Below are 21,584 nucleotides of genomic sequence, written 5' to 3' on the forward strand. Positions count from 1 at the left end.
CACCGGCAGGTGAGGCAGGGCATCAGCAAGGTTTAAAATCAACGTGGTTAATATTTAGAGTCACAGACGAAATTGCTACTAACCAATGGGGAGAGGAAAAAGATTATGAACAAGCCATGCACAAAATTAAAGACCAAATAACTAAGTTAAATAGATTCTCAGCCTCACCAGTAATAAGAAACATAGAAACGAAAGCGAATGAAATATACCATTTAATACTCAATTAGGGAAAAGTTTGAATCTAGAAGCCTCTGTGTTTTCCACCAGTTGAAGGAAGCAGGAGCCCACGTGCGGAGCTGGTAGTGGCGGGAACATGAGTGTTCTGAAAGCACCCCGGCAGCTTTGAGGGGTTAGCAACTGTGACAGCGCCAGCCCATGGGCCTGGGATTCCCCACGCAGGCGCACGGGCTCTGCACAGGAAAACCATACCGCGGCCTTATTTGTAGCAGCAAATAGCTGCCAGTCAGCAGATGGAATAGTGGTCAGTAGTCAGATGCCACACTTTTTCATATATTTGTTGATAAGTTGTATTTCTTCTTCTGTGAAGGGTCTATTCAGTTCCTTAGCCCATTTATTGATTGGATTATTCGTTTTTTTGATGTTAAGTTTTTTGAGTTCTTTATATAGCCTAGAGATTAATGCTTTATCGGAGGTGCATGTGGTAAAGATTTTCTCCCAATCTGTAGGCTCTCTCTTCACTTTATTAATTATTTCCTTTGCTGAGAAAAAGCTTTTTAATTTGAATCCATCCCATTTATTAATTCTTGATTCCACCTCATCTCCTCTAAGCCTACCTGAAGATTCAGCTGAGGATGAGCCTACTACACTTTGTCATTGTCACAGGTTAAGTGTGGGGGTCCTGAGCCCAAGACCATCCCTTAGAAACTCCTTTTCATGTGTCTACAGAATTCCACAGACTAACTTATGATGAACAGCAATGCATTTGGCTCCTGGTTCAGAGGCTGGGGAGTTGCAGAGCGAGCGGGGACCTCTGGCTGCGTCAGAACATGGCGGGTACTGCGTGGAGAGACGGGTCGTACTCTTCCTTCCATCAGGAAGCACTCCCAGGGTAACGACCCCACTCCTGGGATAACAGCATCAATCCATTCCTGAGGCTTTGTCCTTAGGAACTAGTGGCCCCTTAAAGGCCGCACGTCACCATTCTGTTGCACTGGGGATGAAGTTTCCATTCAAGCCATAGCACCGTTCACCCTCTCAGACCAACAAGTGTGCAGACAGCTTTTCCTCTTGGTCGACTTGGGTGTTCATGATTGGAGAAAGAAGTATGTCCTCGTGGACAGAAAGCTCAGCAAACCAGTGTCCCTCCAGATACTGACAGGGCTCAGGGCCCTGCGAAGCTGGCTGGCTGTCCAGGAGCACAGTGGTCACTCCTGGCTCTTAGAGGGTCTTCCTGTGTGACCCTGGGCAAGTTCTTTGGGACTCTGATCAACACGTTCACCTTGCCTAAAATTCAGATTAGGTTGATATTCATAAAGACCTTTACAGCTTTCAAACTACGGTGCCACCCCTCAATTCTCCCCACTTTGACCCTGGGTAAGTGTGGCCACCCTTCTATTATCCCAGAGGAGCAAGCTCCGAGAGGTCAGGGCCTTGCCCAAGATCCTGGGTGAGTTTATGGCAGGACTGGGAATTAATCCCACCCTTAGCAAACGCTCCTTCTGACACATGGACAGCTTCACCTCACTCTCCACAGAAAGGTCCTCTGGACATCTCTCCACCTGCTGTTTTTCCTTCCTGAAGACACAATTCCTCCAACAGCCATTCACTGCACCCACCACCCCTCTCTAATGCTCCTATGTAGCCCCTGTCATGTAGCTCTCAACACTGGGTGGATTCCACCTTAAATCATCGCAGTCTTGGGCACATTGCTCAGAGAGATTGTCAGGTCTACCAGATGGCCTTGAACTCGTCCCAAAGGCTCTTCAAGCTTGTACTTTCTCGTGTTAAATGGAGATGATACCAATTTCAGAGGTCTGATGTGAAAATAAATATAATGATGTATAAAGATGCTTTTGTAAATCCATAAAATGCTACATAAAATGTCACTAGGTGTTATTGACATCTGAAATAAAGATAGGTTGAGATGTGGCCAGATATGGTGTGTGATTCACAAAGGTCCTGGGACACACAGACCCCTCAGGTTCTGGCTGTGATCATCTCACTTCTATAATCCTGGGGAAATTACTACTCTTTCCTGAACCTTAGTCCTCATCTTTGATAGGGATATTTCTATCTTCTTTTAAAAGTTATTCTTAAGATAAAATGAGGACAATGCATCAAAATCCTAATATAAGGACTTACTAAGGTCTGTGTCTTGTGGTGTCACTGCTGCTGCTGTTCTAATTATTGTTCTTATTATCGCTTTCTCATACATTTTATGCTCCGCAACATTAAGCCTAGTGCTTTGCAACTAATAAGGGCCAAATACAATTCTGGAAGGAATGATTGATTTTTAAAAACTTCTGCGAGATCATAAAAAGATGGAAAATGCTGTAAATTTTTACAACTTCCATTCAAATATCATGGCTTGCTATTTTTATTCTTGCCACAGACCTTGTGTCTAGAGCAGAATGAAGAGGCCTGAATACAAATCCCCTCCTGGGCTCATCCCCACTGCTCCTGCACTTCCGCAGGCTGAGGAATGTCTGAGGATGCTTCTTGTTCCATTGCACATGCCGCTGTCCTAGCCCCTCCAGCCCCGTGGGATGGTGAGCTCGGAGGCAGCTGAGTCCAGCTGACAGCTCTCTGCACCCCCTGGAGCCTGGTCATGTGGGGCTCACTGGTGATGTCTCTCACTGAATGTCCCCTGCTGATCAGAGTGGCCCGCCCAGCCCTGCCACAGCTTGGCAGAGACACTGTGGAGGCTCTGAACATAGGCTCTGCTCTCCTTTCCTCTGTTTTGAATCTTTTGAGAAAAGAAGCACGTAGGGTCTACATAAATAAAGGATGCTGTGATTTTCCCCCCAGGCATTAATTATCGGCTGACAAATGTCAGAGCAGAGTGTGCAGGGAGCTAATGTTGAAGTGATTACAAGCACAGCTGGGCCCTGCAGTGTCACTCCTGCAGACGCAGTGACGCAGTGACGGTATCTGCACACCTCGAGTTGCTCATCTAGGATCTCAGGACATTTGATATTAAACAATTCAGGATGAGAAGGCCTCTATCTGAATTGTGGTATGTCTAGAAATGGATTCCCTGGCTTTACTAGTACTTTGTACCAACTGTTTTTATTTGCATCCTATCATGGGAGTCTCAAGATCACCTGAGGAGTGGGTGGTATTGTCCCCCTATTTACAGCTGAAGGAACCCTGATGAAGAAACTGGAGGATGGCAAATTAAGTCCCCGTGTAAGCCGTGCGGCCAGCGTGCGTATGTTCTATTGCCGTGTAACAAACGCCCCAAGACCTACCTGCTTAAAACAACAGGTACCCGTCCTCTCGCCATTTCTGTAGTGAGGGATTCTGGCGCTGCTTCGAGGGGTGCCTCTGGCTCGAGGTCTGTTGTGAGGTCACACTCAAGCTGTTGCGAGGCTCCGCGGGGTAGGATGTTTCAAGTACTCACTGTCATTGGCAAAATCGGTTCAGGGTGGGCATCAGACCCAAGTTCTCGACTGCTCACTACCTGTGGGACAGCGGCTGCCCTCGGTCACTAGTTTTCCAGTTTCTTCCCCTCTGTTTCATCTTCAGACTGAATGAGTAGAAAGATATTTCTACTCTGCATAGTGCAGCCCCCAGCATGCAACCAGCTTCCCTCAGAGAGAGAGAGAGGGAGGGAGAGAGAGGAGTCCAACATGGAGCCGCGAGCACTCAGCACCCTAATCGTGGACTGGCAGGTCCCCACTTCTGTGTGCAGTTCATTAGAGGTGGGTCAGTAAGCGCAGCCATGCTCCAGGGCTCCAGGGTCCCTGGGCTGTCTTGGAGCCGGCCTCCCTGGCTAGTTAGCGGGGAGGAGGCCCACAGCTCCGTCTGCTGTTCCCCGGGACACACCTGCCAGGATGGCTCACCAGATGTTCATTGCAGGAACAAAGGATGCACCATAAAGTACCCGCAGAGCGCACAGTGACTGAGTGAAGGAGGGACAGTCCCCACTGCTGGGATCAAAGCTGTGCCGCAGCAGAGCAGGGCATTCTGGGAAGAGCTGGCATCTGCCACTAGGGTTGACGGACTGACAGACTGGCAGGCCCCGCAAAGACAGGTGAGAGGGGCTTCCCAGCACCTGGGAGACAGACGTTGGCGGGACTGTCACCCATTCAACAGTGCAGATCCTTTTGTACAGCGGCTGCGTGGTGAGCGGCGAGGGTGAGGCTGCAGAAGTACCTGTGCACGGTGGTTCTCGACCCCGTCGGGAAAGAACCACCTGGAGAGACTCTTAAAATGCCCACCTCATCAATCAAACTGATGAAAATCTCTGCAGTGGGGTGTGGCGTCTTTCAAATTGCTCTCGGCCACTCTGAGGTGGCGTCAGGGTGAACACCCTGGACTCCGTCGTGAAAGGGCCTGTGGACTCTGCAGCCTACGTCTTCCTCCTGAAAACACCACGGCAGGGACTGACTGAGCTTTATGTCTTAGAAATATCGTTCTACTCATTCAGCCTGAAGATGAAACAGAGGGGAAGGAACTGGAAAACCAGCGACAAACTTTCATAAAAAGGAGGCCATCAGCAGGGCCAGATGCTACAGAAAAGTGAATCATGACAAGTTATGACTGAGGCATTCTGAGCGACAGTTACACATCAGGCATCGTGCAACTCTTTCAATGTGGAATCATTTTGGCAATAAATATGAGAACAGCCCTAACTCAAATAAGAACATCTATTATTTCATATACCAAGAAGTCTATGGAGAGAAGATTCCAGAAATAGGACCCGAGGGCCGGGGAGGCAGCGGGTACCAGGAGGGCACCAGCCACCAGGGAGCTTGGAGCTGTCAGTCACCCGGCAGAAGGGAGGAGGTGGATGTGGGTGCGCTACAAAGGATCCTCCAGGTACCGCGTACTACCGAGGTGCAGGTGGCCATTCCTGCCTCTTAACTTTAACAGATGAGGAGGTGACGGGGCAGGGGAGGCAGAGGTGAGGACCTGTCCAAGGACACACAGCCCAGGAGTAGAAGACCTAGGGTTCAACTGAGTCTGATTCTGAGGCTGTGGATTTTGGACAACCCATAGTCAAAGTGACTTCCACCACTGGTGAATGGGTAGAAGCCTAGCGTACCATTTTGGGAGGCATTTGTTTCCCACTCTGGTACTCACGAGGCGCTCACTCTCTCTGAATAAATGGCTGTGGCCTTACCTGTCCACAGCTTCATCCGTCCATGAATAAGGACTTCTGCAACTTGTCCAGGCCACTCAGACAGCTAGCTTTGTCTGGGAGGTCTCAGTCATTCCTGGAAACTCGGGATGGACTCAGTGAGAAGCACTCATGTCTTCCAAACTGTGACCCCAGCTGCCCATGCACTGTGTGGCCAGGACCCCACATTGCAGGGGACTCGTGGCGCGTCCCCTTGCAGCACAAGGGCCCTAGAGATGGGGTTTCCTAGCTTGTTAGCAGGCTCTCTTGGCTCAGAGCCATACTCTCGCTGATGATGAGATAGGCTATATTTATTACTTATTTTATCTACAAAGCAGCCCATCAATCTGCCGCAGAAGAACATTAAATCAGTCCGCACAGAATGGTTCTGAAGCCGGTTTGTTATTATAAACAGCTGTGACCGTCCATGTGCCAGCAGATTCATCATCCGACTTCCTCCAGGGCCTTCCAGGAACCAGGTCAGTGATGGAGCGGCCATGCTGGGAGCTCTCTCTGCTCGTCCCTGGTCTCCCCACGTCTTCTGTCTTCCTCTGACACCTGCAGCTCACCTTTGACACCGCCCTCTGAGCTTTTCCATGAGAGGTTTAGCCCTGGAGCCACGCTCAGTGGTGGGATGGGTACAGACTGGAGGAGACTGGGTCACTGATGGACTGTTAGCCTTCCAGCTTCCACGGCCAGCGCCGTCCATGCCCACGAGCATGCGCTGGGCACTCAGCATTTTACACGCTATCATGCATTCCAGTCTTATTTAATAACCATCCTGTGGTGTAGCTTTAGAAATCACCCTCCGTTTCCCCAGCAGAGAAAACGGAGACCTGGAAAGATGGAGTGATTTTTGTCCAGGATACATAGTCAGGTAGCCACAACCTGAAATTGTAATCCAAGACCTTTTTATTAAAAAAAAAAAAAGTTCAAAAGATGGAACTCTAAGCAATTCAGCAGTCTATCTGTCAAATGCCTACGTATGCCATAGCAATCTCCCTTGATTCATGTGTTTTACACGTGTGTCTAAATCTTGGTACTACATGTAATAGGCTTGTATTTATCTGTTCTTTGGGTGAGTTTCTTCTTAAATCTCCCCCAATTTTCTCCATAGAGAAGTCAAAACTCCCCTTGTTTAACAAAGGCAAGAGTCTGGGGAAGGCTGACTCCTTGGACCAGTCCTGAACTGGTCTGAGCTGGAGGGACCCCCAGGAGGGAGGAGTCCTGAGCTTGGAGCCCAAGTCATGAGCAGCAGAGCAGGGGGGGGGGGGGGTGTGGGAACGGGGCCACCTAAGTCATAAGTAAGAAAGCAGGTTTTGTTTTTAATATCTAAAGACCAAGTTCATGCTCCTGTGAGACATGGAGCCAGCCAGGGAAGCCATAGGAGAGTTTCCACTCAGCGACTCTTCACTATGGACATCGAGCAGGTGCTCCTGAGAAGGTCCCAGGCAGGTCTGAGGACCGGAGAATGACATCCTTTGCTGGCATAGGCTGGCCACAGGTAAAGCATGAAACATCGTCCAGAACCTCTCCCTGAGGAACAGTTCACCCTGTCCCCCCAGGTCACCAACGAATACATGGCAGGGCCAAACAAACAACCCCAAACCACCACTCTGCTCCTACAGGAAGGGAAGGAGACAACTGGAGCCAGAGACACCCACTGTTGGGTGGGGCAGGGTGCCCAGGAAAGGCTCACCTAGAACTCAGCGCAGAGGGCATGCTAAAGCAGCACCTGCCTAATGTCCCCCCAAGACAGACAGAGCAACTCTCTCAGAGGCACGGGAGTGCAGGCAGAGCCTGGGGACAGTGGAGTAGGGCTCAGAAACCCTCCAGGGCACCAGCCACCCAGAGAGCCCTGGAGGAGGCTGAAGCTGGTGGTGTCTGGAGAAATCCACCGCAGGGAAAGGCTCGGCCAGCCTGGGCCGCATCTGGGCTTCTGGATCTGGGCTCAGGTCCCCACCCAGGCTGCAAGATGCTGCAGTCTTTTCTGCATTCCATTCTGGAACTCAGCTAGACCCAGGCTGGCCGTGTTTCATGCCACCCATCCCACAGTTCCTCAGTGCTGCTTTCTGGCTAGCTCTTCAAGTCTGTCTCCCATGTCCACACCCGGCTGGTCAATCCCCTGCTCCGCCTCCCCAGGGGCTTTTAAGTGTCAAGAGCTGCACTCTCTTTTAGAGAGGCTCTGCTTCCTGTTCTTTAAACCTGCCTGGCTATTTCAGTCTCTTATCCCTTTTAAACACCCCTCTTATATCTTTACGCAAATTAAATACACTCACTTTATATACTGCACGCAGTGCTTCAGGGCCGACGTCCTCTCGGGTCTGATTCCACACTGTTGGTCTCATTCACACCTCTTTTCAGTGAACTCTTGTTTGCTTTAACTTTGCATGGAAAAAGCCGCTCTTCCTTGGAGAATTTGTTTGTTCTAGTGAGATGATAGGAGGTTACCAATGCTATACTATCTCAAAATAAAATTTCAACATGCGCTTTGTTGAATTAAATTGATAATAGGAGGGCCAAATGTCCACGACAGATTCTCAGAGGATGATACTTCCCCTCCACCTACAGTTCAAGACAGACATTTCCCCCGTCGACCTTCTTTGTGGGTGGGGGGTGGACAGTGGGAGAGTGTTGGTTCCTGTTCTCTCACAGTGAAGTCTTTTCCCTTCTAGAGACTTGGACAGCTCTTGAGGGTCATGACTTTATTGACTTCCCTGGGTGAGTCGGCTTCTACAGCAAGGGTGGTTGCCAAGGTCACAGGAACGGACTGACTTCTCCATAAATGACACACCTCTGATATTAAAATGAAGAGAAAATAATAAAGAGGGAGAGGAGAAAGTCTATCATGAGACCAAGGGTTGTCACACAGGACCCTGAGGAGTGAGGAAGAGGGGCTCCCTGGTGTTTGGGCAGTTTGTCCACCTGCAAGGTGTTTGTGTTAATGATGAATCCTTGGTATCCAAGGGTCAATTGACACCAGTGTCATTTGAACTGGGCCTGATGGATACCAACTGATGGGCAGACACCCTCTCTCCTTTTGGTTAATTTGGTCAGATAAACATTAATGAAAATCTGATGCTGTCTTGAAAATTCTTAGGCCTATTGGATTTTACACGCTGCCACGCTGCTCTCTTTTTAAAGAATCTTTAAAGTTTGGTGAGTGATGGTTACGTGACAAAGGTCACATTGGACTTTTTCGCGCCCTGTGCAAATCATTTAAATGTGTGTCTTTCAAAGAAATAATTCCTTATGTGTAGCATCAGTTACTTAAGTCTCTCCTATGTCTTGAGGAATTTTTCCCTATGAAACATGGAAAGGGGCCAGGGTTCTATTCCTTTTCCTCTCTTGAGGGATATTTATATTAAATTGAATTAATTCTGCTGGTAGATTTACCCACTTCCAGTGTCTGACTGGCCTTCTACAAATATTATTTGAACCCCGTAATAAATATCTTAGGTTGGGTTCCCTGGGAAACAGTTCCCCAGGGAACTCTGTTTCTCAACCATCAGATTTATTTGTAAAGCTTTTGTGAGAATGGATAGTCAGGAAGGAGTCTCAGATCACTCCCCTCCTAAAGAGGGGACACTGAGGCACGGTATAGACAGACTTCCCCTAGCCACACGCCAATGATACAGCAAACTGAGGTTCAGAGGACCTGACTTGCCTAAGGTTGCTCAGCCAGAAAGGGACAGCCTGGGACCACCCCCCCCCCCCCAGGGCCCAGGCCGTGCACCACAACACACCCAGAGGTTCTGAAGGACAGGGAAACAGCACGGGTGGGCTTGTCAGTGACACCTCAGGAGCTCAGAGGATAGCAAGCAGGGGGTGGATCTGACCTCAGGGCACAGCGACTGCACAAAATCACAGGTTCTCGTCTCCTGGGTGGGAGTAAGTTGCAGCAGGGTGCAGGCCAGCAGGAGGGAGTTTTAGAGTGTTTGGGCAGTTTGTCCACCTGCAAGGTGTTTGCAGGAGGGAGTTTTAGAGTCCCCCTCTGGCTCCGCAGAGTGAACCCGAAGTGCAGCCTCAGCTGGACAGAGGAGCCTCCCCGGGACAGGCGCTGGCGTGCCCTGTGTGAGCACCCTGCAGACAAGGGCACAGGACGGGCTGACATGGGAAAGACTGACTCCCAACCTCAGCTTTGACGTCCCCGGGGGTGAGCTGGCCACTGCCTCGCCTGCCCAGCTCCTTGGCTGGGGACTCAGGCTGTTCTGGTCACCGTCACAGCAGAGTGAGGATGACTAAAGGAGGCTGCATCTTCAAATGCCAACAACAGCAGCTCTGTCCCTCAGCAAGTCTGTGGCTCCCGCCTTGGCCCTTCCCCCTGGACAGGCTGGAGTTCAGGAGCCCGCTGCTTCCCGGGGGTGGTGTGACTGGCGGCCCTAGCTGGTTCGACGTTACCAGCACAAGCCAGACCCTGCATTCAGGGCTCTAGGAAGGAACCAGTGAGGTTCTGGAGCCCTGGCTGGCGCCAGGCAGTTTCCACCCGCTGGCTGGGAGGAGGCAGCGAGTACAGGAACTGCCAGAGGCAAGATTCCTCCCCAGGGAGGGCAGGGGGTGGGAGTGGGGTGGGGGAGCCTGGATGCCCAGAAAGCAGGGCCAGGCAGGTTGGTTTTGTAGGTTCCCAGGGGCACCAGGGAGGAGTGGGAGAGACGGAGCACATTCTTCAAGGTTCAGAGCACGTTCCTCAAGGTTACCTGAGGGTGGCCTCACCTTTGCACAGAGGGCAGAGGCAGATCACCCTGCAGGTCGCCTGTCTCGCTGAGGAGCGGCAGGCTCTCGTGGGTGCAGCTTTGGCAGAGAGGAAGCTTTAGTGACACCAGACCAAAGCCAGCCTCCTTGGCACCAGGTCCTTAGTGCCTGTTATTCCTAGGGAGCCCTTCACTCTAATTGCAATTATATCGTGAACTGGCTCCCACCTATCAGCAACCTTGACCGAGGGCCCTCTTGCTGCAGAACGTGGGCACCTGAAGGGCTGAGAGCCCTGACTGGGAGGCCCATAATGATGGCTGGGAACCTGCTCCACTGCTTGCTACTGAATGGCCTTGAAGCCCCAGGATCTCAATCTGCAAAATGAAAACGTTGCTAATATCTCCCTATGCAAATGAGCAAATCTAATGTGACACTTGTCAGGAATTCTCTAATTGTCACTAACAGTAGTGACAGGTGCATTGTCAACATAGCCACAATGAAAAGCAAAGACAGAATACAAAATATTCTACAACTAGAAAGGAGCGCAGCACGCAGAACCACGGAGTGTGACCTTGACGGCACTCATCTGGGACAGATGGCCAGACCATCACTGATAAACGTCAGTCAGCACTAGGGCCCTCAGCTTTGGAACTGCATTTTAATGAGGAGGATTTTAAGCTTAGTTATCATATGGCTCAGGGGTGTTGGTGATAATTTCATTCATTCCACAAATATTTTTCTGCCTACCATGTGTAAAAGTTTTCAAAATAAGATAACTGACACATTCAAACTCACGCGGAACATATCATTTTTGTCAACTGATTGGAATTATTTGAGGTGAAGGCAGATTTCCCTGTGCCTGGTCACCAGGTCCTCCGGCGTTCTCCTGCACCCGGGCACCCTCTGCTGCCCACTCCCAGGCGTCCCTTCTCAGCGTGAGTGTCCTTCCTTGCCTCTCAGGGCCGCTCCTCTTCCTGATGCAGGTCAAAACGTGCCTGTCCTTGCTCATCTGTCTTTGGTCCCTTCATACCCCATGTGGATGGCTGAGAGCCATTGACTGGGAGAACGTGTGTCACATTATACCAAGTTATCACAGTGACAATATTTCTTCATTCCAAAACTATTTGCAGCTTAGAAAAGGGGACGGGGACTCAACACCTTGGCCCAGGGAAATGATGGTCTCAGGCACTAACACAGGAAAGTATTTCTGCTTTCCATTCTGACACTTTTTTTTACAAAAGATGGGAGAAAGGAGGAAAAGAGTGTCCCAGAGGCGCCCTGGGCCCACCTGCCTTAGGCTGTGGAAATGTTTTAATGAAAAGATGGTGTGGAAGCTTTTAGCAAAAAAAGCGCATGTGAATTAGAAGGGGCTGAGACCTCCAATATGTCACCCCAGTGGAGACTGGGCTGCCTTCTGTGTGTGACATGGTCTTGGGCTTTTCCCCTCTGCTGAAATGGCCCTGCTGGCCACCTCTTGCTCCCACCTGACCTGGCTCCTATTCCACGCGTTGGAGCCATCCTCAAAGTGTTCCAGCCCACTACATAGATTTCTAAAGGGGAGTCGGTGACAGTGTCCACAGTGCTTCTTCTAAGGGCTCAGTCCTTACCTTTGTCTTCCTGACATTCTGAAACAGTGCCAAACAGGGCCAAAGGGGTCTCGCAAATGAATATTAGTTCTCATTAAAGTGAGGTTATTTTGTATAAATTCGCTGTCCAAGGCCAAAACACTATCCCCCAAGGGAAATTGCTTTGAAATCCTGGTGCAAGTAGAAAGTTTGATGCATTAAGAAAATTTAATTTTATTTATAAAATATTCAATAAGAAACCTAAGGCCAATAATTTAAAGTCCTTTGATTTAAATGTTATAATATTGTATGAATTAAAATTCAAGACACCAGACTTTTTAAATTTTGAACTGGTACTCTCTGGAATATTGAATTTAAACTTGGTGTTTTTGAGGGCAGAAGCCAGTGCCCTGCGTATCACCCCTTTTTGGTGAGAATTCATAGTCCCAAGATGCTAGGAGAGCCTGCTGGAGAGCAGGGACCCAGGGTCCATGGATGGGTTCGGTGTGTCCATCAATTCCCTGAAAGTGAATGCTGAAAGTCAAATCTATGTGTTTTCTTCTAGAAAAAAGGTTTACAGTTCTCATCAGATTTTGAAAGTTCTTATTCTCTCCAAGTGTTACGAGCGTCATGTTGGAGATGATCTACTTCAACTTCCTCATTTTCCCAATTACTCACCAACCCTGAATGGCTAAGCAGCTCACCTGCTCTCTCCAGAGGGTAAGGCAGAGCCAGGCAGGACAAGGTGGAATTAGAGCCATTTCCACCCTCGGCAGTGCCCCTGGAACTTTCAGGCCAACAGTAGACACTAAAGTTGGTTTTTCTAAGTGCTGTTTCCACCCTGACTGTTAGGTGGCCTTTTCATGCTGAGGAGTAGCTGGAGCATGTCTTAGTCATTTCCAAGGTCAACACGATTTGGCCCTGACCCGGGACAGGGCTGGGCCTGTGCTGGAATAAGCCCTGCTGGCCTCCCTCCTGCCCGCACTTGATCCACTCTCATGCCCGGCCTCGTGGCCAGTGCTTAGTCTCTGTTGAGGAGGCCCTGGAGCTGGGGAGGCACTGCCTGCTTTCGTTTCGTGGAGAAGAGGCCTGTAACCAGCCCTCATCTACGCGGTTCTCACCCAGCCTGTCTGTCAGACGGCAGGCGTTTGCACACACACTGTCTTGGACAAAAGCCGAGAAGATGAAATGTCACAGAAGAGGAGGGAGTGGTGTGCGGGGAAACCTGCAGAGGTTCAGTCTCCAGCCTCCCCTCTCCCTCCGCCTCCCCGTCCTCCTCCCCGTCCTCCTCCCCGTCCTCCTCCCCGTGCTCCTCCCCGTCCTCCTCCCAGTCAGCGGGACGCTGACTGTACACAGAGCTACAAATTGCAGGGCCTGTAAAAATTAGTAGTGAGTGACCCACCAATGAATATTTATTTCTCCCACGCATGGAAGCAGTTGCCTTCAGCTGGTGAGCAGATAGGTTGGACTTGAAAGGTTAAACTGCCTGTCAGCAGCTGAGTGCTCGTGATCCCCTTTCCTTGCAAACCAGGGGCACGTTGCCCAGTTCATCCACATTAATGCTCTCCTAATGGCTCCTCAATCCTGTTAACGCTGGGAGTTGAAGCAGCGTTCATTCCAGTGCGTCAACATTTTTCCTAGTGGTTTCCCTCATATGGGAATTTTTGCTTGTGTGATTCAGTCTCTTCTCCCTCTCGGTCTCTTGGCCACCCCTCGTCTGGGTGACTGTTAAACCTGTTTGCGTCTCGCTGCCTCCGTTGCTGTTGGGGAGACACAGAGCCTCTCTTCTAGTTTTGCAAAAGGAGCTTTCTGTTTTGAGCCGTCCTTTCAGATCAGTTCACAAGTGGCTTTGAGCCTTCTCTGTGTGTCCCCACCGACTGTGAGGAGCTCCTGGTGGGAAGACATTATCTTTGGGAGTTTCATATAAGCTACTAATTTTAACACAGTGCAAGACAACTTCAAGCTGAACAGAAACACCACAAACACCGTGTCATGGCAGCCCTGAGAGAAGTGCCTCTGCGGTGATGAGGGAAGTCCCCATGAGGAGGAGACACGGAGCTGAGCTCTTGTTGCACCCACAGTGGATAGGTGTTGGGTACTGAGTGCCGACCACCAGGCCTTGAGCTCTGCACCTGCACTTCACCCCTGCTCACAAGGCTGCTGGGAAGCAGGCGCTGCTGCTGTCCGCGCCGTGCAGCTGGGTGGACACTGGCTTAGAGTCCAAGCAGCCAAAGGCAGTTCTCACCAACCCAGGAGCCCCCCGCCCACCCTGCTCCCCCCGCCACCACACACCAGCTTATCAGAGAAGGTTTCCAACAGCCAGGAGGTGGAAAGCTTTCTGAGCTGTCCACGTTCACTGGACAAACTGTGGAAGGAAATGTGGTCTCAGGGCAGGTATTTGATGTCACGTCTGGGGATTTCCTTCCACCTTCTAAACCATTAGAGAGAGAGGAGGCTCTGCAAACCTGATCAAAGACTGCCTGGGTTTTTAACTATGGCTGTACCTCACTTCCTGCCTGTCTCCAACCAGGACCAGAGGCAATAAAGAGAAATGGGGGAAATGACTCCTAGATCTTTTCATCAAATCGCCTTCCCACGTCAGTTGGAATACGAGCAGTTGGATGGTGAACTGGCACAGAAGAATGAAGTAGAGTCACTTGAGGAGCTTGACTTGAACTTGCCATAAATGACAACCCACACTCTCGTCATTCTCTCACGACGTATCCTGGGGCTGCTCCTGGTGTCTTGATGAGGAGTGATAAAGGGGCCATCCACAGCGATACCTGTGGACTCTGTTAGGCCATCAGAGCTCAACCTAGGTTTTATTACCCTTAAATCCATCTGTAGCAGAATGTCCAACTCTTCAAAGGGAGCAGAGCAGATTCCCATGATTTCAAGGCACTGGGGAGACTTTTCCAGCGTATTCCTTTTCCAAGCCAGAAAAGTGAAAAGAGTGTGGATCTAGTTGGCCAGGAACAAGTCTATGCCCAGGAACCTGTAGGGGAGCCTAACTATGCAGGAGTTTATTAGGCAACTCTCACTATCAAAAGCACAGAAGAACCAGCTGATGGATAATTCCATAGTGACTGGAAGGTTTCTGAAACAGAAGTTTTGCCGATGCTAAAAAAGTATTTTGAAAAGAATATATTTTAAATGTAGAATCAGTGAATGTTTGAGTTGGAGATTTCTTCTCATCTACTTCCATCTCCTTATTTAACAAACGAGGAAACTGAAGCCCAGAGACTCCAGCAAGATCTAGTCCATGCTTTGCTTTAATAAATGCACAAATACATTACATTCCTGGGTGGGAAAATGCAGGGGTGGAAAAGGTGTAGTCGTCTAGGTAGAGCACTCATGCAACCCTGCTCAGAGTGAGAAAGGATTACTCATAAACAATCCAGTAAAGTCGTTCTAGAAATCAGTGCCATTGAAGTGTTTGAGCCATCGGGGTAATTGCTATCAAAGTACCTTCTAGACAGGAAGGTAGGATGAAGGGGATAGAAGCCCGTTCCCGTAACATGTGAGGTACTATCACACACTGTATCCCACACTTCTTGAGCATGGGTCCACTGCCATGTGCTTACCAAAGGAAATGTTCTCCCCTTAACGCTGTTCATGATTCCGACGGGTGGCTAGTTGGCGGATTCAAATTATTGGCCCTATGCCTGACATGGAGGAGAACCTTCAGACCTTGGTGGTCTTCCAGGCTCCTCACCTCCCATCTCAGCCCCAGGGACACCTGCTGCCTCAGTTCTTGTCCCTTCCAGCTGCGACACAATCATGCTTGTTGATGTCCTGTGTGAGGGATTTGCTGACGTGGCAGAGCCTGGTTCCTTTCTTGTAGCCTAGGGAAGTCCTGCCCTTCCCACCACGTGGCCCCGCTTGTCAGTCTCAGGCCAGGAGAGGGACATGCCTACACCCAGGGTGCAGATGGAGACCCAAAGAAGGGAGGCGCTTGGTGGGGGTCCTCAGGTGCCTGCTGTTGGGACGCACTGCTCGCAGCGGCTCGGCTTCCTCTGCGGAGCGGGGCTGCTGAAGTCGTCTGTCCTCAGACCCTCACCCTCCGTGTCTCTGGCTTGCAGAAGTGTGCTTTAAATATGGAATTTTGAAATCACAGGTCTCTGGAAGCGCCTCTTGATGTTTCGTGGGCCTGTTTCAGGTGCTGAAATCAGTGCGTACGCGTGTGGCTCTTGATCACCAGACAAGTCAGTGGACGGGGATGGCAGAGTCTGGGAACCTCTTCTTGGATCTGTGCAAACCCACCTGCAGGTGAGTCAGAGAGAAGTGCCCCAGGGGACCCGAGGAGGCTGGCAAGGATTGTGCCTGTCCCACCAGGAGCTGGGAGGATGACTATGCCCCCCCATGGTAGACCCCTTAGCATCTAGACGCATTAGTTCTCTAGGGCTGCCATAGCACATTACCACAAACCTGTGCCTTAGAACAACAGCAATGTCTTCTCTCACCATTCTGGAGTGTACTTCCTCTTCCATGCCAGGAAAGTGAAAAGAGTATGTATCTAGTTGGCCAGGAACCACACACACCAACCGAGGTGTGGTCAGGGTCGTGGTCCCTCCTAGGCTCCAGGCCAGGGTCCTGCCTCGCCTCCTCCAGACTCTGTCCCTGTGTGTCCCTTTCTTCTCTTATAAGACGTCACCTCTCAGCCCACAGGTCCAACCTAATCCAGGATGAGTTCATTAAGGTGATCAGGATGATTAGTTAAGAACCTCAGGATCTTAACCTAGTTAATCTTGTGACTCTTAACTAATTGTGTATGCAAGATCTTTATCCCAAATGAGGTCACATTTCAAGGTTCTGGGTTTGCAGAAATGTTGGGAGGACACTATTTAACCCAAACTCCCTACACCAGGCCTTAAGAAAGCACCAGGGCTCTCGCTGCTCTGAAATAACAGAGTAGCACGTCCTTGCCCAAGAGACAGCCAAGACCTTCTGGGGACTCGGGGAGGCATCCTGAGAGTCAGAATGTCTCAGGATATATTGATAACTAGATTACTGAGTTTATCAGAATTAAGCCATTTGTTAGCTACTGAGGATTACTAGTTGCCATGCATTTGATCTAGCCATATTGTCACAAAAAAAAATAGACATGTTGATGCAGAGGTGATCTAAGCAGGTTTGGGTGCATCTCATGAAGCACACGTGTGCTCATATGTAGGTGGAGAGGACGTTAAATCTTGCAAGCCACTCCATTTTTTTATATTTATGAGTCAAAAAGACCAGAAGTTTGAATTTTTGTGCAAATCCTTTTGATGCTTTTCTTTGAAGCTTTGCTTGTTTTGGTTTACAAAGCATAGCATTTTTTGCACCCTTGCCTCTTCGCTCCATGAACTTCATTCCCCCCCCCCAAAGCTATCTCATTTGGGATGTTGCCACATGGTGTGCCGTTCATTGTTGATCATTTTCTCTGTAATGTCACTAGCCAGAAGGACACATATTTCAAGTCTTGCTTCAGTGACTCCTAAAAGCACTTTTGAGAGGAGAGGGATATGAACTGAGAAAGGAGGAGTAGAACATGCTTGTACTTCATGGATGGTGGCCTATTTCAATCATCCGTGCAAGAAGATGTGCTCCAGCCTCTACCATCAAGACAGAATCTCTGATCTGGGCTCTGGGGAAACACTGGTGCCCACAGCAAGCACGTTCCCTGCTTTCAGATGGCTCATCTCCCAGCTCAGTGGACAGCAGCTGCTCAGATATCCTGGGGTCATCTGTCAACCAGTGATGTCAGGAAAGCTGTGCCTCCTGAGCTACTTCTTCATCTGAATCTGGTCTCTTGGGAAGCATCATACAGAATTTGCTCCTTGCTCCTGAAGGTAGATGGCATTCATAGAGCCAAAAGACTGAATGTGACCTCAGGGGTCATTTGGTCCCTATTCCTGATTTTGGTCACCAGACATCTGATAAGTTAAGTATTGAATGTCAGCAATGTACCAGGAACCCACTCTCCACTGAAGAAACCCCAGTGTGCGTGAACAGGCCCAGGACTGGCCCTCTTGGAACTTACAGTCTAGTGTGGGGAGTCAGATGTTATCGAATAATCACACAAATGAATAGAAAGTTGAGATTGCCAAGAGGGCTGGGAAGGAGGTTTGTGCAGAGTGTAAGATGAGCACCCCGGGCAGAGGCGGCAGACACACAGCAGACTCTCTCCCGCTCCTCCCCAGACCTCGTCAGTCTGTGGAGGGCTCCGGGTCCAGGGTTCTGGCTACAAGCTCCTCAGGCAATCCCCAGGCCATCTCAAGACACTCGCCGTTTTGAGAGCGCGAGCACTGTGTTCTAAGAGGCCCAGACAGACCCTCTCCCCCAGTTGATGACCCGGGCAGGTTTCTCTCTAAGCCTCGGTCACTTGTTTGTAAAGTTGGGGTGATGTGTCTGCTGAAGAGTATGAAGAAGGGTGTGCACAGTCAGACATGGACACAAGCAGGCAGCTAGCAGGGCCTGCTCCCTTCGCTCAGTAGGGATCCCATGGGCTGGGGGGACCTGACCCACACACACAAGGACAAACCAGAGGGAGTCCCCGTGCATTTTCAGGAGAAGATTTGCCCTTGACTTCCTGAGGGAAAAGGTCAGACACTAGGATGTGAGAAGTGGTCAGTCAGGAGCAGCCCAGGCCAGCTACCCCTGAAGCCACTGGGATATTACCCCAACCCTGAAGCAGCAGGCGTAGGGAGCATCTACTTTGGAAGAAGGGTCAGCCGACAGCAGCCAAGGCTGTGTGCAGAGGCCCAGCCACTGCCCACCAGGGCTTGCCTAGCAGGAGCCAGCAACGGAACTGAGATTTTGACCCTTTTCCCCTAGTTCTTGCAAAATACACTTTTTGTCTTAAGTAATAGGCTTTGTTCTAAGGACTTTCATGTATTGTCTCATTAAATTGTCATGATAAATTGGAAGAAAAGCATGTGCGTGTACGTGTAAGTGCATGAATGTGTGTAAACACACACACACACACACACTCCTGCAGGCTCCGACAACACAGCAGGAAGTGCTGCAGTCTCCCAGTGCTTCTGTTTAGGTGCAGCCCGCTCATTGACGTAGGGAGGGGAATTATTTTGGTAGGTGTTAATATTGCAGCATTTTAAGAAGCTGGAGTAGAAAATAGAACTAATTAGTGCGCAGTGTGGGGCTCCAGGCTGCTGGGGGTGGAGGAGGCCGGCGGCTTCCTGTGCTTCAGCCCCAGCTCCACAGTCACTGTGCGTGGGCAGTGTCCGCGGGAGGCAGGTGGGCTTCCTGAAAGAGGATGACGGTGCAAGGCCCTGAGCCCAGCCCACGTGCCACAGAGCCACAGGAGCCCCTGTGCTTTGCCCAGAGTGGACCACGGGCACCAGAGACTTGTCTTGTTCTGTCTCAAACCTGGGGAAGAATATGAAGTGAGAAACATCCTCAAGAAATAAATATGCACCTTCGATTTTGCTCCTAGACTTTGCTGTGCATAAAAGTCATGGAAGAGCTACTGAAAAAGGCCAATTCCAGGGCCCCATCTCCAGGGTCTACTCCACTAGGGTGGCCAGGAACTCAAGAATCTGCCTTTGCCACTTGTACATGATTGTGATGAAGGTGGTTCGTCTTCTCTGGAGGGAGTTTGTTTCAGGAACGCTACTTTGGCCAAGTCCTGGCCCCTTTTGCCTCCAGTCAAGAGGATCAGAGGGTTGGGGTTGCTCAATGTTTGTGATCCTGCTCTTCCAACACTGAGGTTCAGCCTCCTTGCCTCCCTAAAGGACATATCCACCAAATCTCTAATGCCAAGTCTGGGAGACCTGGCAGGGTTCCTTCGGATTCGTGTGGGACAATGTGGGGTGCTTTGAGATCCTGATCTGGAACTGGGATACGTGGGTTTGCTGTGTCTGGATCCGATCGCCCAGTGCTCTCTGACTCTGGGCGTAGCTCTACCTCCCAGAGCCTGTTCTAAATAGATGAAATGGAGATGGTGAAGCCAGCGTTACTACCTCCTTTAATGCAAAGACAAACTGAGGGCCACCTGGTGTGCCGTTCATTATTGATCATTTTCTCTGAAAATAGAAAAGAATAAATATTTATTGAGTTCCTACTACCTGCTGGATTGTGTATGCAAAATGCTACACAAATGAAAGGTAGTGTAGTTTATTTTATAAACTTCAGATCAAACACCTATAAAGCTGATTTCAAATTAGGAAATTTGTCTTGGAATAACGTCACATACATGCTTTCTGATTTAATTGTGTTCTCTTTCCCCATGTTTGTACCCTAATGTCCCCAAAGGACATTCCTTTAGCATGTGCCCCAGTGGGTCATGGGCCCCAGGTTGTAGAAGGTCTTCTGATACCTGTTGCTCGTCTTAGGAGCACACGCTGCGTTCACTGCAGGTCATCTCCAGCAGCCCACGTCTCGACCCAGGACTGTAATACCACACTCAGGCCTGGAAGCCTCCCTCCTTGGGCATCAGAGCTGATGTGGTTCAGTGTCACCTGTCCTGACACCCTCCCTGCCACTATCCTGGTTCCTGTCTCCATCAATGTGGCTTCTCTACCTGGGGCTGCCCCAGAGCCTCCCAGCCTCCCCTGTTCTCTGAGAGTGGTGAAGCCACCTCCTCCTGGCCTTGCTCACTCCCCAAACCCTGCGGTTACTGTCCACACAAGAACGCAGGCTGCCCTGCGAGCCCCAGGGCTGCTCATTACACTGATTTACGTGATGATCCGCTCAGCTTCGGTTTCTGGTACTTCTCTGAGGCATAATGACAATCTACATTTGTATCAAGCTCTGCCCTTTACGGAGGCCGGGCAGAACCATTACTTGGTGGGTTCCCACAATTCTCTTTGGGTGAGTGGCAAGTACTGTGATCACCTCCCATTGTACAGATACAGCAGAGGTCTCAGACTTACCTACCTCAGTGATTCTTAACCAGAAATGCTTTTGTTCCCAGGGGGACTTTCAGCAATGTCTGGAGACACCTGTAACGGTCACAACAGGACCAGTAGAGATACGTTGATGTCTCGTGGCTAGAGGCTGGGCAAGTGTCCAACATTCTACAGTGCCCAGTGTAGTCTCCTCAACAAAACCAAACACATCAGTGACCACAGTAGAGAGAACCTGGTCTGAAGTCCTTCTGAAACAAGTTCAGGGGTGAAACTCAATTCCGTGCTTCTGCTGGCAGGTGAGAGTGCATTTCTCTGCGTCTGTGGGCAGGTGGGGTCTAGGACAGGTCGTAGCTCTCAAAGGTGGGCTGTGCCCTTCAGTATTTCAGAGAACTCAGCAACTCACTGTCAGCTTTCCTTCTTTCTGGGTTCTTGACTCACAGATTCAAAGAATGAAATCCACAAACCAGGATGAGTGAGAGAAAGAGTAGAATTTACTGACGAAAAGAAACACAACTCTTGCACCGCAAGAGGGAATCCTATAACAGATTTTCCCCAACCCATGAGCTAGCCTAGGGTTTAGGTAGCACTTGGGTCAAACATAGGCCAATTTGGGTTTGGAAAGGTAACGATGCTGCTGGTCAACTTCCATTCAGCTCTGCCCCACTTCTGTCCTCTCCCAGGGTCAGAGAGTGGGGGGCTGAGGTCATGGGGTGGTCTATTCTTGCAGGTCCTGGCCTGTACTGCTGTGTGGAGCCGGCTTCTGCAGCCCGCAGCTGCTCCATGCCTGGGCCTGGCTGCTGAGGGTGACAGGTCGGCACCTGGGCTCCCGGTGCTGCAGGCCTGCCATGCCTGAATGGTGGCCTCCACTGGACTGCAGGTCACACTTTAAACCGCACTCTGCAATACCGGGCCCACTCTGCTGCCCACGGCTGCTTCTGGGCAGGAGCGAGCAGGCCGGCTCTGAGGCTGCCAGGAGCCGTGTCACTTTCGCTTACTCACGGGGTCCTTACTCAGACGTTTGGATTCCAGGAACCCCCTGCTCCTCCCAGGACCATCTGCTACTGTTCTGAGGCCCTGCCACGGCTATTTGGCACCTGGGATAATAGAGTCTCCTCACTAAGGAAATCAAACGGAGGAAATCCAGTCCTGTGTGCTAGCTGGGAAAATTGACCT

General features: G+C 50.2%; 1 long non-coding RNA gene across 1 annotated transcript in view; it reads left to right on the forward strand.

The window, feature by feature from the left end:
* The window catches only part of LOC139701425 (uncharacterized), a 262,406-nt gene extending 246,587 nt beyond the window's left edge, over positions 1-15,819 (forward strand). Inside the window, exon 3 of the long non-coding RNA XR_011704016.1 lies at positions 15,722-15,819. This is a non-coding gene — a long non-coding RNA (uncharacterized lncRNA). The remainder of the gene's footprint in view (positions 1-15,721) is intronic.
* The last annotated feature ends 5,765 nt before the right edge of the window (positions 15,820-21,584 follow it).

This window comes from Marmota flaviventris, chromosome 12 (assembly GCF_047511675.1).
Source record: "Marmota flaviventris isolate mMarFla1 chromosome 12, mMarFla1.hap1, whole genome shotgun sequence".
NCBI lineage: Eukaryota > Metazoa > Chordata > Mammalia > Rodentia > Sciuridae > Marmota > Marmota flaviventris.